This window comes from Dendrobates tinctorius, unplaced genomic scaffold (assembly GCF_039654945.1).
Source record: "Dendrobates tinctorius isolate UK_male_01 unplaced genomic scaffold, ASM3965494v1 ptg000184l, whole genome shotgun sequence".
Classification (NCBI taxonomy): Eukaryota; Metazoa; Chordata; class Amphibia; order Anura; family Dendrobatidae; genus Dendrobates; species Dendrobates tinctorius.
Window position 1 is genome coordinate 18,619,791 of NW_027361851.1, and position 10,025 is coordinate 18,629,815.

Genomic DNA, 10,025 nt, shown 5'->3' on the forward strand with positions numbered 1-10,025 from the left:
TAGACCGCTCGGTATTAGACCGCTCGCCTTAGACCGCTTCGATATGCAATTGGAACTTAACTCCTTCCATGCTAGACAGCAGAAATGTTACCATTCCTTGTGATTAAAAACTTGTCACACCACCCCAAAAAAGTCAATAAATAACATTTTTTATATGCGTACTTTTCGTCTGCATTAATTTTTAAACCTCCATTTATTTTGTTTGGATATTAGAAATGTTAGATTTCTCACAAATGCGGTGATGCACCACATTTCTTCAGAAACTACTGTTTGGCCACACAGCAGGGCTTTGAAAGGAAGAGCCCTATTTGGGTTTTGCAATGCAGATTTTGCAGGAATACCTTGCAGATGAAATTTGCAGAGTACCAAAACAGCAGAAAACCTCCCAAAGTGACCACATTTTAGAAATTATTTTGCACAATGAGTTAATCAACACCTGCAATTACTATTGTCAGCCTATAGGTGTTTTCACTCTGAACCATCCAGCATTGCAAGTATGCCAGTTTAGTGCCCAGCTTTTGCTTGCAGAGACAAGCAACCCATACATTTTTAAGTGGGCTCTACTCACTGGAGCAATGTCAAATATGTAGATGCTTTGTCTCACCATTAAAGTAGAAACCTCCTATATTTCAAATTAAAGATGACGGACCTGTGTGGAGCTTGTGTTTTTTGCCTTTTTGACTTTGTCCACAGCATATTTTTTAAGGACATTTGTCTCAGTAATGCCTCAGTGTTTCAAAGTCAAACAAGCTGACTATAATCATTCAGCTAGTGTCTGATAAGTGCTGTCTGTTTCAGCTATCAGGTTACCTTTTAATCCTCTTACAGCTAAGTCAATATGAAATAAAACAAAATAGAGGAAAAATTACTAAAAAAAATTCATGTGTTCAAAAGGAAAAAGTTACCGTTTCTCAAATTTTTAACATTTTGTTTTCTGTAGATAGTTAAGATTTTTAGGCCTTTTGATCATGATCAGTCCATGTGCTTTGTTTAATATCTCCTTAAAATGTAAACGGTGAAGAAAAAGCATTTTGCCGAAACCCGGGATTGGACCAGGGACCTTTAGATCTTCAGTCTAACGCTCTCCCAAGTGAGCTATTTCGGCCTTATCTATACATTTTCTGGGGGGTTTGACACTCTGCAAATGTCAAGTGTCACACCTGGAGGGATATATTATAATTTTTCATTTGACTGTTTTTTGAAGCATGATTTCTATTTGAAACGCCTTCCATTTTGCTGTACATATTTAATAACATTCATTAACTATTTGTGAATGAGTAGAAAAAGACAGCAATTTTGCCATTGAATTTTTACATTTTCAGTTTGTCTCCATGCACCAGTATAATTCTGACCCTGTGCTTCTAGAATAGGTCATGGTCGCACATAAAACACAATTTGCATGCATAATGTTACATCAAGTTTTATTTTTTATGAGATGCAAACAATTGGAGCAAAAAAGAGACAAAAATTTAGAGAAAATATTTTATTGATTGTTAATGTTAAAAGTGAGACCATTTGTCCCAAAATGTGCTGAAACATGTCAGAATGACATGGGCATTTCACATTTTTTAAACTATGATTACCTACTTGTTAAGTTTTTGTTTATTAAGTATCGTTATGGTCTATTGATGTATGAGGTGAAAACTATGAAAGTAGACTTACCAGCAAATCCGTTTCTAGATATATTTCATGACAGCACTGTAGAAGGTTGATTCCCTACCCTAATAGGGACAGAGAACACAAAGAGGTGAAATAGTCCCTCCTCATTGACTGTCCAAAGGATTTTTCTAGTGCCAAAAGAACAACAGACATATGCACAAAAAATCTGTTTGATGTTCCTAGAGTTCTTTTTTGAGAGGACAAATTCAGATTCACTCCAAAGACTCTCAGGAAATTTTTCAAAACCACATTACTAAGTTTTGTTTGACCTCATCTAATCAATAAATGAAGATAAAGTTTCTTGAAATTAAATATTGATGTCAGAAGTGGGATTTGAACCCACGCCTCCAGGGGAGACTGCGACCTGAACGCAGCGCCTTAGACGGCTCGGTATTAGACCGCTCGCCTTAGACCGCTTCGATATGCAATTGGAACTTAACTCCTTCCATGCTAGTCAGCAGAAATGTTACCATTCCTTGTGATTAAAAACTTGTCACACCACCCCAAAAAAGTCAATAAATAACATTTTTTATATGCGTACTTTTCGTCTGCATTAATTTTTAAACCTCCATTTATTTTGTTTGGATATTAGAAATGTTAGATTTCTCACAAATGCGGTGATGCACCACATTTCTTCAGAAACTACTGTTTGGCCACACAGCAGGGCTTTGAAAGGAAGAGCCCTATTTGGGTTTTGCAATGCAGATTTTGCAGGAATACCTTGCAGATGAAATTTGCAGAGTACCAAAACAGCAGAAAACCTCCCAAAGTGACCACATTTTAGAAATTATTTTGCACAATGAGTTAATCAACACCTGCAATTACTATTGTCAGCCTATAGGTGTTTTCACTCTGAACCATCCAGCATTGCAAGTATGCCAGTTTAGTGCCCAGCTTTTGCTTGCAGAGACAAGCAACCCATACATTTTTAAGTGGGCTCTACTCACTGGAGCAATGTCAAATATGTAGATACTTTGTCTCACCATTAAAGTAGAAACCTCCTATATTTCAAATTAAAGATGACGGACCTGTGTTCAACTTGTGTTTTTTGCCTTTTTGACTTTGTCCACAGCATATTTTTTAAGGACATTTGTCTCAGTAATGCCTCAGTGTTTCAAAGTCAAACAAGCTGACTATAATCATTCAGCTAGTGTCTGATAAGTGCTGTCTGTTTCAGCTATCAGGTTACCTTTTAATCCTCTTACAGCTAAGTCAATCTGAAATAAAACAAAATAGAGGAAAAATTACTAAAAAACATTCATGTGTTCAAAAGGAAAAAGTTACCGTTTCTCAAATTTTTAACATTTTGTTTTCTGTAGATAGTTAAGATTTTTAGGCCTTTTGATCATGATCAGTCCATGTGCTTTGTTTAATATCTCCTTAAAATGTAAACGGTGAAGAAAAAGCATTTTGCCGAAACCCGGGATTGGACCAGGGACCTTTAGATCTTCAGTCTAACGCTCTCCCAACTGAGCTATTTCTGCCATATCTATACATTTTCTCGGGGGTTTGACACTCTGCAAATGTCAAGTGTCACACCTGGAGGGATATATTATAATTTTTCATTTGACTGTTTTTTGAAGCATGATTTCTGTTTGAAACGCCTTCCATTTTGCTGTACATATTTAATAACATTCATTAACTATTTGTGAATGAGTAGAAAAAGACAGCAATTTTGCCATTGAATTTTTACATTTTCAGTTTGTCTCCATGCACCAGTATAATTCTGACCCTGTGCTTCTAGAATAGGTCATGGTCGCACATAAAACACAATTTGCATGCATAATGTTACATCAAGTTTTATTTTTTATGAGATGCAAACAATTGGAGCAAAAAAGAGACAAAAATTTAGAGAAAATATTTTATTGATTGTTAAAAGTGAGACCATTTGTCCCAAAATGTGCTGAAACATGTCAGAATGACATGGGCATTTCACATTTTTTAAACTATGATTACCTACTTGTTAAGTTTTTGTTTATTAAGTATCGTTATGGTCTATTGATGTATGAGGTGAAAACTATGAAAGTAGACTTACCAGCAAATCCGTTTCTAGATATATTTCATGACAGCACTGTAGAAGGTTGATTCCCTACCCTAATAGGGACAGAGAACACAAAGAGGTGAAATAGTCCCTCCTCATTGACTGTCCAAAGGATTTTTCTAGTGCCAAAAGAACAACAGACATATGCACAAAAATCTGTTTGATGTTCCTAGAGTTCTTTTTTGAGAGGACAAATTCAGATTCACTCCAAAGACTCTCAGGAAATTTTTCAAAACCACATTACATGAAGATAAAGTTTCTTGAAATTAAATGTTGATGTCAGAAGTGGGATTTGAACCCACGCCTCCAGGGGAAACTGCAACCTAAACGCAGCGCCTTAGACCACTCTGCCATCTTGACTTTGATATGCAATTGGAACTTAACTCCTTCCATGCTAGTCAGCAGAAATGTTACCATTCCTTGTGATTAAAAACTTGTCACACCACCCCAAAAAAGTCAATAAATAACATTTTTTATATGCGTACTTTTCGTCTGCATTAATTTTTAAACCTCCATTTATTTTGTTTGGATATTAGAAATGTTAGATTTCTCACAAATGCGGTGATGCACCACATTTCTTCAGAAACTACTGTTTGGCCACACAGCAGGGCTTTGAAAGGAAGAGCCCTATTTGGGTTTTGCAATGCAGATTTTGCAGGAATACCTTGCAGATGAAATTTGCAGAGTACCAAAACAGCAGAAAACCTCCCAAAGTGACCACATTTTAGAAATTATTTGCACAATGAGTTAATCAACACCTGCAATTACTATTGTCAGCCTATAGGTGTTTTCACTCTGAACCATCCAGCATTGCAAGTATGCCAGTTTAGTGGCCAGCTTTTGCTTGCAGAGACAAGCAACCCATACATTTTTAAGTGGGCTCTACTCACTGGAGCAATGTCAAATATGTAGATGCTTTGTCTCACCATTAAAGTAGAAACCTCCTATATTTCAAATTAAAGATGACGGACCTGTGTGGAGCTTGTGTTTTTTGCCTTTTTGACTTTGTCCACAGCATATTTTTTAAGGACATTTGTCTCAGTAATGTCTCAGTGTTTCAAAGTCAAACAAGCTGACTATAATCATTCAGCTAGTGTCTGATAAGTGCTGTCTGTTTCAGCTATCAGGTTACCTTTTAATCCTCTTACAGCTAAGTCAATCTGAAATAAAACAAAATAGAGGAAAAATTACTAAAAAACATTCATGTGTTCAAAAGGAAAAAGTTACAGTTTCTCAAATTTTTAACATTTTGTTTTCTGTAGATAGTTAAGATTTTTAGGCCTTTTGATCATGATCAGTCCATGTGCTTTGTTTAATATCTCCTTAAAATGTAAACGGTGAAGAAAAAGCATTTTGCCGAAACCCAGGATTGGACCAGGGACCTTTAGATCTTCAGTCTAACGCTCTCCCAACTGAGCTATTTCTGCCATATCTATACATTTTCTGGGGGGTTTGACACTCTGCAAATGTCAAGTGTCACACCTGGAGGGATATATTATAATTTTTCATTTGACTGTTTTTTGAAGCATGATTTCTATTTGAAACGCCTTCCATTTTGCTGTACATATTTAATAACATTCATTAACTATTTGTGAATGAGTAGAAAAAGACAGCAATTTTGCCATTGAATTTTTACATTTTCAGTTTGTCTCCATGCACCAGTATAATTCTGACCCTGTGCTTCTAGAATAGGTCATGGTCGCACATAAAACACAATTTGCATGCATAATGTTACATCAAGTTTTATTTTTTATGAGATGCAAACAATTGGAGCAAAAAAGAGACAAAAATTTAGAGAAAATATTTTATTGATTGTTAAAAGTGAGACCATTTGTCCCAAAATGTGCTGAAACATGTCAGAATGACATGGGCATTTCACATTTTTTAAACTATGATTACCTACTTGTTAAGTTTTTGTTTATTAAGTATCGTTATGGTCTATTGATGTATGAGGTGAAAACTATGAAAGTAGACTTACCAGCAAATCCGTTTCTAGATATATTTCATGACAGCACTGTAGAAGGTTGATTCCCTACCCTAATAGGGACAGAGAACACAAAGAGGTGAAATAGTCCCTCCTCATTGACTGTCCAAAGGATTTTTCTAGTGCCAAAAGAACAACAGACATACGCACAAAAAATCTGTTTGATGTTCCTAGAGTTCTTTTTTGAGAGGACAAATTCAGATTCACTCCAAAGACTCTCAGGAAATTTTTCAAAACCACATTACTAAGTTTTGTTTGACCTCATCTAATCAATAAATGAAGATAAAGTTTCTTGAAATTAAATGTCAGAAGTGGGATTTGAACCCACGCCTCGAGGGGAGACTGCGACCTGAACGCAGCACCTTAGACCGCTCGGTATTAGACCGCTCGCCTTAGACCGCTTCGATATGCAATTGGAACTTAACTCCTTCCATGCTAGACAGCAGAAATGTTACCATTCCTTGTGATTAAAAACTTGTCACACCACCCCAAAAAAGTCAATAAATAACATTTTTTATATGCGTACTTTTCGTCTGCATTAATTTTTAAACCTCCATTTATTTTGTTTGGATATTAGAAATGTTAGATTTCTCACAAATGCGGTGATGCACCACATTTCTTCAGAAACTACTGTTTGGCCACACAGCAGGGCTTTGAAAGGAAGAGCCCTATTTGGGTTTTGCAATGCAGATTTTGCAGGAATACCTTGCAGATGAAATTTGCAGAGTACCAAAACAGCAGAAAACCTCCCAAAGTGACCACATTTTAGAAATTATTTTGCACAATGAGTTAATCAACACCTGCAATTACTATTGTCAGCCTATAGGTGTTTTCACTCTGAACCATCCAGCATTGCAAGTATGCCAGTTTAGTGCCCAGCTTTTGCTTGCAGAGACAAGCAACCCATACATTTTTAAGTGGGCTCTACTCACTGGAGCAATGTCAAATATGTAGATGCTTTGTCTCACCATTAAAGTAGAAACCTCCTATATTTCAAATTAAAGATGACGGACCTGTGTGGAGCTTGTGTTTTTTGCCTTTTTGACTTTGTCCACAGCATATTTTTTAAGGACATTTGTCTCAGTAATGCCTCAGTGTTTCAAAGTCAAACAAGCTGACTATAATCATTCAGCTAGTGTCTGATAAGTGCTGTCTGTTTCAGCTATCAGGTTACCTTTTAATCCTCTTACAGCTAAGTCAATATGAAATAAAACAAAATAGAGGAAAAATTACTAAAAAAAATTCATGTGTTCAAAAGGAAAAAGTTACCGTTTCTCAAATTTTTAACATTTTGTTTTCTGTAGATAGTTAAGATTTTTAGGCCTTTTGATCATGATCAGTCCATGTGCTTTGTTTAATATCTCCTTAAAATGTAAACGGTGAAGAAAAAGCATTTTGCCGAAACCCGGGATTGGACCAGGGACCTTTAGATCTTCAGTCTAACGCTCTCCCAAGTGAGCTATTTCGGCCTTATCTATACATTTTCTGGGGGGTTTGACACTCTGCAAATGTCAAGTGTCACACCTGGAGGGATATATTATAATTTTTCATTTGACTGTTTTTTGAAGCATGATTTCTATTTGAAACGCCTTCCATTTTGCTGTACATATTTAATAACATTCATTAACTATTTGTGAATGAGTAGAAAAAGACAGCAATTTTGCCATTGAATTTTTACATTTTCAGTTTGTCTCCATGCACCAGTATAATTCTGACCCTGTGCTTCTAGAATAGGTCATGGTCGCACATAAAACACAATTTGCATGCATAATGTTACATCAAGTTTTATTTTTTATGAGATGCAAACAATTGGAGCAAAAAAGAGACAAAAATTTAGAGAAAATATTTTATTGATTGTTAATGTTAAAAGTGAGACCATTTGTCCCAAAATGTGCTGAAACATGTCAGAATGACATGGGCATTTCACATTTTTTAAACTATGATTACCTACTTGTTAAGTTTTTGTTTATTAAGTATCGTTATGGTCTATTGATGTATGAGGTGAAAACTATGAAAGTAGACTTACCAGCAAATCCGTTTCTAGATATATTTCATGACAGCACTGTAGAAGGTTGATTCCCTACCCTAATAGGGACAGAGAACACAAAGAGGTGAAATAGTCCCTCCTCATTGACTGTCCAAAGGATTTTTCTAGTGCCAAAAGAACAACAGACATATGCACAAAAAATCTGTTTGATGTTCCTAGAGTTCTTTTTTGAGAGGACAAATTCAGATTCACTCCAAAGACTCTCAGGAAATTTTTCAAAACCACATTACTAAGTTTTGTTTGACCTCATCTAATCAATAAATGAAGATAAAGTTTCTTGAAATTAAATATTGATGTCAGAAGTGGGATTTGAACCCACGCCTCCAGGGGAGACTGCGACCTGAACGCAGCGCCTTAGACGGCTCGGTATTAGACCGCTCGCCTTAGACCGCTTCGATATGCAATTGGAACTTAACTCCTTCCATGCTAGTCAGCAGAAATGTTACCATTCCTTGTGATTAAAAACTTGTCACACCACCCCAAAAAAGTCAATAAATAACATTTTTTATATGCGTACTTTTCGTCTGCATTAATTTTTAAACCTCCATTTATTTTGTTTGGATATTAGAAATGTTAGATTTCTCACAAATGCGGTGATGCACCACATTTCTTCAGAAACTACTGTTTGGCCACACAGCAGGGCTTTGAAAGGAAGAGCCCTATTTGGGTTTTGCAATGCAGATTTTGCAGGAATACCTTGCAGATGAAATTTGCAGAGTACCAAAACAGCAGAAAACCTCCCAAAGTGACCACATTTTAGAAATTATTTTGCACAATGAGTTAATCAACACCTGCAATTACTATTGTCAGCCTATAGGTGTTTTCACTCTGAACCATCCAGCATTGCAAGTATGCCAGTTTAGTGCCCAGCTTTTGCTTGCAGAGACAAGCAACCCATACATTTTTAAGTGGGCTCTACTCACTGGAGCAATGTCAAATATGTAGATACTTTGTCTCACCATTAAAGTAGAAACCTCCTATATTTCAAATTAAAGATGACGGACCTGTGTTCAACTTGTGTTTTTTGCCTTTTTGACTTTGTCCACAGCATATTTTTTAAGGACATTTGTCTCAGTAATGCCTCAGTGTTTCAAAGTCAAACAAGCTGACTATAATCATTCAGCTAGTGTCTGATAAGTGCTGTCTGTTTCAGCTATCAGGTTACCTTTTAATCCTCTTACAGCTAAGTCAATCTGAAATAAAACAAAATAGAGGAAAAATTACTAAAAAACATTCATGTGTTCAAAAGGAAAAAGTTACCGTTTCTCAAATTTTTAACATTTTGTTTTCTGTAGATAGTTAAGATTTTTAGGCCTTTTGATCATGATCAGTCCATGTGCTTTGTTTAATATCTCCTTAAAATGTAAACGGTGAAGAAAAAGCATTTTGCCGAAACCCGGGATTGGACCAGGGACCTTTAGATCTTCAGTCTAACGCTCTCCCAACTGAGCTATTTCTGCCATATCTATACATTTTCTCGGGGGTTTGACACTCTGCAAATGTCAAGTGTCACACCTGGAGGGATATATTATAATTTTTCATTTGACTGTTTTTTGAAGCATGATTTCTGTTTGAAACGCCTTCCATTTTGCTGTACATATTTAATAACATTCATTAACTATTTGTGAATGAGTAGAAAAAGACAGCAATTTTGCCATTGAATTTTTACATTTTCAGTTTGTCTCCATGCACCAGTATAATTCTGACCCTGTGCTTCTAGAATAGGTCATGGTCGCACATAAAACACAATTTGCATGCATAATGTTACATCAAGTTTTATTTTTTATGAGATGCAAACAATTGGAGCAAAAAAGAGACAAAAATTTAGAGAAAATATTTTATTGATTGTTAAAAGTGAGACCATTTGTCCCAAAATGTGCTGAAACATGTCAGAATGACATGGGCATTTCACATTTTTTAAACTATGATTACCTACTTGTTAAGTTTTTGTTTATTAAGTATCGTTATGGTCTATTGATGTATGAGGTGAAAACTATGAAAGTAGACTTACCAGCAAATCCGTTTCTAGATATATTTCATGACAGCACTGTAGAAGGTTGATTCCCTACCCTAATAGGGACAGAGAACACAAAGAGGTGAAATAGTCCCTCCTCATTGACTGTCCAAAGGATTTTTCTAGTGCCAAAAGAACAACAGACATATGCACAAAAATCTGTTTGATGTTCCTAGAGTTCTTTTTTGAGAGGACAAATTCAGATTCACTCCAAAGACTCTCAGGAAATTTTTCAAAACCACATTACATGAAGATAAAGTTTCTTGAAATTAAATGTTGA

General features: G+C 35.8%; 1 non-coding gene across 1 annotated transcript; it reads right to left on the minus strand.

Moving 5' to 3' along the window:
* Positions 1-3,977: 3,977 nt before the first annotated feature.
* TRNAL-UAG (transfer RNA leucine (anticodon UAG)) lies at positions 3,978-4,060 on the minus strand. The gene has a single exon. It is a non-coding gene; the product is annotated as a tRNA-Leu (tRNA).
* Positions 4,061-10,025: the final 5,965 nt, after the last annotated feature.